Genomic DNA, 6,511 nt, shown 5'->3' on the forward strand with positions numbered 1-6,511 from the left:
AGTTAAGGTCTGAAAGGCGTAGAGCAATTCATATCCATCAGGGCTTGACTGCTTGTGACGCAGAGGCTACACCTTGTGCTCTTTGGTCTCTCATGTACAGAAAGAAGCAATCCATCCCATTCAGTACTGTTGATGCTGCCGCCACTGCCGTATACATCTCCCACACTGCAGCCATTTCAGTGTCATACCTCCTGTTCATAGACCCCCTCAAACCACAACCAACTCTGCTTGTGCCAGAACAGTCCTTACTTAGGAGAGAGAACACGGACGTAGTCAGAAACGTCTGGAGGATGCCAGGTTGGTTAAGACAGTCTTATGGGACTAGGGCTCCTTCCCTCTCCCAGGGAGGGCCACACCCATTTCCTATTTGTTTTGAAATAGTGGGCCATTTGCAAAACATTCCCCAGGGGAGGACCGAAAGCCTCCAAAAGTTTATGGGGAGCTCAAAAACCAAAAAATTGCAAACATTTCTCAAAAACTCCTTTTCTGGGGGAAAAAATTCAACTTGCATAATGTTCATTGAAACTCTGTTGTTAGTTCCTTTGGGTGGATGAAGGGCTAAGAGAGCCCTTCCAATGGGCTAAGAGAGAAGGGCAGGGAGGAGTCAGGGTCAATGGCATTGCTCCCTTCAGCAACACTAAAATAATGTTCAATCCTATGAAAAATAAGACCAGTAACCAGTCTCAGGGATGGAGAAACTGAGGAGGCAATTTTGCTGAATATTCTCCATGAGAGGAATAATATTCCTCAGCAGTTCAGGAGATTCTCAAACAAGAAAATTTTAAAGTATTTGTCAGGATATTCCTTTCTGAGGAAATCTGAATCATCCATAAGGGCAAAATCCATTCATTTTGAAGAGTTTGCTATGAAAAGGAATAATCCCAATGAGCTACGCAGATTATATATTCTTCGAATCCTTTGTAGGGTTTTAAAGAAACATCACTCTGCAACTATGAATTGTGCTTATCCACAATTAACCTCCACTCCCACAAGAATTAAAGACAATTTAACCTTGCATCACTTCTGCCTATGGCCTATGTCTTCTGATAATCCTTACTTCTTTTCTGTTACCTCTGGGTGAATCTCTTCTAAACTTTTGCTAGAACTTTTTGTATTTCTGTGTACCCACCTCCAATGTGCAATTTCCCATCAAGTTGAAAAATGTGCATAGCAAACAGCCCTGAGGCTTTCTGCCTTTCTGCCTGGTTTCTGTCAACTTTCCCTCTGGAGATTTGGTGGTCAAGAATGTGACATCTAGTAAATATCAGCCATTCATGCTAACCAAAGGGCCAAGTGAATGAGGTGGTTGCCAATGGAAGATTCTTCTGGTGTTTGGACTACTGACTCAGCAAGCCAGAGGGCCACCCCCACCCCCAGGGCCTATCCTTGCCACTTCAAATAGCAGGCCAAGGCATTTGCAGGATGAGCAGGGCATGTAGCCCACAGGAGAGAAGAAACAAAGCCCCCCTCTTTTGTTCTCACATCCAATCACTCCTGATTTCTGTACTTCTGGTTTAGTGCCAAACCTCACTGTATGACATTAGGTCTGCATGACAGCACAGCTCAATTAAATGGCAACGTGGCCTCCTTGCAAAATTGGAAGTAACTTGGATGCAGCTGCAATAGTTGTGATGCTCAGATATAAAGCAGGGAGAAAGCACAGTTCAGGAACCAGAGCCAAGTCAGACTTGGTAATATGATCTTCATATTAATTCATTCACCTGTGACTCTAGCCTTAGCCTATGCAAACCATCCACTCTGGCCCCAAGAGACTTGGATACTTCAGTTATCAAAGGCACCATAATCTGTCATTGTTTTGAGGGTGGATTTAACTGGAATACACAAATCTTGCACTGCAGACCTGAAAAAGGAAATTCATCATAAAAAAATGTGTATTCTAATATGTACATAAATGTAGAAATAATTACTTTAACTAGAAACAGAAACACAAGATATCTCACCATAATAGAAGAAGAAGAAGAGTTTGGATTTGATATCCCGCTTTATCACTACCCGGAGGAGTCTCAAAGCGGCTAACATTCTCCTTTCCCTTCTTCCCCCACAACAAACACTCTGTGAGGTGAGTGGGGCTGAGAGACTTCAGAGAAGTGTGACTAGCCCAAGGTCACCCAGCAGCTGCATGTGGAGGAGCGGAGATGCGAACCCGGTTCCCCAGATTATGAGACTACCGCTCTTAACCACTACACCACACTGGCTCCCTAATAGGGAAGACTGACTTAATGATCCCTGGGAAGAGGGATTGATTGTTAAACCTCTATCAGAATTGTAGTTCTGTGAGGGTCTCTTCACATAAATAAGGGTTTGTTAACAACTGTCAGCATCCCTAACAAAGTACGTTTCACAAGATTCTTTGGGGGCAGGGGAATACAGTGGTGCCTCGCAAGACGAAAATAATTCGTTCCACGAGTCTCTTCGTCTTGCGGTTTTTTCGTCTTGCGAAGCATCCCGATTAGCGGCTTAGCGGCTATTAGCGGCTTAGCGGCTTAGCGGCTAAGCGGCTATTAGCGGCTTAGCGGCTTAGAAAAAGGGGGGGAGGGGAAAAAACTCGCAAGACGTTTTCGTCTTGCGAAGCAAGCCCATAGGGAAATTCGTCTTGTGAAGCGCCTCGAAAAATGGAAAACCCTTTCGTCTAGCGGGTTTTTCGTCTTGCAAGGCGTTCGTCTTGCGGGGCACCACTGTACTGCTTTAAGTGTGTTGTGCAGAGGGGGCATTTGTTAAACCCCATCCCTGTTAGTCTGCTGTTCATCTCTGCAGTGACATCTGCTGGTGGATTCTTGCAAAGGGATATGCCTTGAAATAAAGTCGTAGTATGACCACAAATGCCAAAATCTTCTACATAATCTGCCATGGTGAAACAGAACAGATTATTATTTTTATATATAGAAGTATTTCTATACTGCCACATCATAAAACACCAAGGTGGTGTACACTGCTAAAACATAAAACTTGTTTTTTTTAAAAAATAAAATTTATTTTAAAATACAGATACTTATTAAGGTGACCAGCTAACCAAAAAATTAAACAGCTGCAAAGGCCTGCCCGCGCACACACCGTTTTCAAGAGACACCTGAAAGTTAGCAGCACAGATGTTTGCCGAATCTCTTCTGGCTGAGTGTTCAACAGCATGAGACACCAAATGTCTGACTGGTAACTGAAGCAAGTTTGGCTTATGAGTCGGGGGGGGGGGTAAAAATTTGATAGCACTATGGCTAGTGAGGGCAGCTCCCTGGACCCACTGAGTATTGAGACAGGAAATTGAATCTATCCCTCATATGATAAGGGGATTGAGATTTCGATCAGAGCTGCAATCTTTTGGAATTGTCTTTGTGGAGCAGTCGTGGGGACAAGGAATGTCACTGCATTTAAGCCAGAGGGTGGACAGAGATGACCATGGACATGTAGCTGCTTGGAAAGCTGGCCTCACCCTGCTAAATGGAACAGAGCACTTCATTGCACATCAAGGGGCATATGTGTGGCAAAGTGTCCATCTGAATAATTTTATAAAGACTTGCCTTGTCATTCTGTGTATTGCTGTCTCTGTTTGTGGGCTGTGCTCAGGATAGAATGGGGTCTCATCTGCCCACTTTCGTTTTCTCTACTTCCTCTGATGCAAAACTCACCAAATTTTTGGGACCAGTGGGCACACCTGGAATTGCTGATGAAGTGATGTGAGTGCGGCCACGAGGCAGGAGAGAAGACAAAATGGCTGCCAAACCTACAAACAGGACCACAATGGGATACAGGTGTGCCCCCCTCCCCCACATCAATGGAGGGGGCAAGAGGACCTGCAAAAGCCGCCGCTGTACTCACTCAGAGATAAAACCTTTGCACCTCTCCTCTGTTCAAAACAGAAGGGAAGAGGAATGTCCAATCCTTACAGCCAGTCCAAAGTGGGCATGTTTAAGGGAACACCTTTAATGTAAGGGAAGCTGAGACAGTGCAAACAGGAACTGAGCAGGAAGAGTAAACAGTCTCTTGTGTATTGTGGACTTCTGAGGAGAGTTTTCCTGAGAACTTTTGTGTGTGCCATAGGAGGTACTGATGGCCACACAGGTGCCCAGTGCTGGCGATCCTTACATGAGGCATCAGAGACAGCGCCAGCCAGTGGCAGCACATTGCCGTAGAAAGTTTGGGGGCTGGATTTCCCTGAGACTCAGGATCTGGTTTGTCACAATATGTGAGGATGGGGGTGGGTGGGCAAAGATTCTTATAGGTCAGACTGACCTGCTGCGTAGGTTTCCCCTTTCCCTTTCTACTGCTTCGCTTACTAGCGTGTGCCATTCACTCCACAATAGGGATTTCAATCTTAGTTGCTCGCGTTGCACAAATTATATTGTGGGTCGTGACTGCAGAGCTTGACGTGCAAGAGGGTGGAATGAGCCTCACTTTGTATACAGGTTTGGACTAGATGGTGCTTTAGCAATAATTCTATGATTGAGCCCAGGCTTGATCTCTATTGTTTGCTTCTTTTGATCTTGCCTGCAAGTAATCATGAGTTAGTCTGCAGGAGAGGGCCCTTGACTCCCCCAGCCAGCCAGCCAAATGCCGTGTTGCTATGGCACCCAATGAAGGGAAGAATGCCTGCTCAGTAACTATGGAGACTCATTTCTACATTCCTACTTGGTGCTTTAATGAAGCTAGATAGGGACGCAGAGCTTGTACACACTTGCCTCCATTTTGGAGAAAAGTCCAAAGAAAAAGAAGTAGTAACTATTCTTTGTAACATTTTGCCATACAGATGCACACTGGCCTGGGTTTCCATTTCCTAAAAATGTCAAAATGTTTATCATCTCATTTTGGAGCTAAACTCCTGAACAATTACATTCAGTTATTTCCAAATTCTATTTTGACATACCACTTTCCTGTAATGCGTCAATTTAAAATTTATCCCATGCTAAGAATCCCACTAATCTGTGCTATGTATGAAATGTCCATGCCAGTGATTTACTATAGGCATCTTCTCCTCCCTGTGGTCAACTCATTTCACAAATTAAATAAAACAGTTTATTGGGTTGAGAAATACCCACAGAGGTTCCTTTGGGATTTCAATGATTTGTAAGAGATTGGCAATTCAATTATGATAATAACATCTCTTCTTTCTTGGTGTGTGTGCCTGGTCACCTACAGTTCCAGACATCCTTATTATGCTGAGGTAGGTTTGGGAGTCTTTTGTGCTCTGTAGTTTTACAAATACTAAATTGACTGAGCATCCTAAATGAACATCTTGGAGGCACTTTTACAGGATCACTCTGACAGGAATGAATTTTTAACGTAGCAAATTAATTGTCTGGCAGGTAGAATGATCCTCCTGTTACTCTAGCAGCCACCACACCAGGACCAATGTTACTATGACAAATCCATGTGCCTAGCAAAACACACGTGCAAAGCAGAAAACAAGAGATAAGACAGCAACGCTGGGAGACATTTTCCAGCACCCATGACAACTCTGCTGCCATCCACTAATCACAGCATTGTAATGTTACCACATTGGCTGTGCATGGAAGCCACACAGGCACAAGGCACAAGTGTTGCAGTAGCGGCCCCCTCCCTAGTCCACACCAACTCCCACACACAATGCACAATAATCCCAGGAAGAATTCACAGTACTTCCATGAATAGGAAGGCAGCAGCAATAGATGCTTGTGTTCACCTCCATCCTAGACAGGGCTGTGATTTCACTGGCAGCCCAAGCGCAACCAGCAACAGTCTGGAAATAACCATTTTGCCTAGGAAAAAGCCAGAGACAGATAGGGAGGAAAGGAGTGCCACACCAGCCAATGAATTCCATAGCCCAGAAGGTAGGAGGACATGGAATTTATAGGAGCCATTCAGAGGCAGAGCCAATTAATTTTAGCACATATATATATATATATATATATATATATATATATATATATATACACACACACACACACACACACACACACACACACACACACACTGTATATGGGTCCTTCCAGCTCTGTGATTCTGTATCTGTGAGGTTTAGATTCTAGTAGACAATGACCTATTTAAAAACCCCATCAGAATGTTTAAAAGTGTGCCATGTTGCTATAGCAGAAACCAAGTGAAGGTTTTCTGGAAGGGGTGGGCCTTTCCTTGCCAGGCTGGGTGCCATGTCACCCTAGAAAGGAGAACAATAGTTCAGGGGGAACTGTCTGAGTGTTCTTTTGACTTGGCTGGAAGCTGGAGAAAGAAGCTTGACTCTCTCAGCTGTGCTGAACCCAAAGCTATGGCCTTTGGGGACGTTCTAGGAACCTAAATGGGGAGGCAAGATCTATTGAAGTGTAACTGCTATGAGTCCTTCCGTCCTGTGCTCAGCCGGCATATCTCTGTAAATAAAAGCATGTGTCCTAGAGACACCACAGTCTCCACTGACCTTCATTCCAAGGAAGCTGGTAAGTGCTCGAACTCCTGGAATCTCTTGCTGCTCAGAGACTGGGGTGCTGGCAACATTTAGCATAGTCCTCACCTTCCTCTCTGCTGAGTT

The sequence above is a fragment of the Podarcis erhardii genome (genome assembly GCF_964252035.2).
Source record: "Podarcis erhardii genome assembly, chromosome: 6".
In the NCBI taxonomy this organism is placed as follows: Eukaryota; Metazoa; Chordata; class Lepidosauria; order Squamata; family Lacertidae; genus Podarcis; species Podarcis erhardii.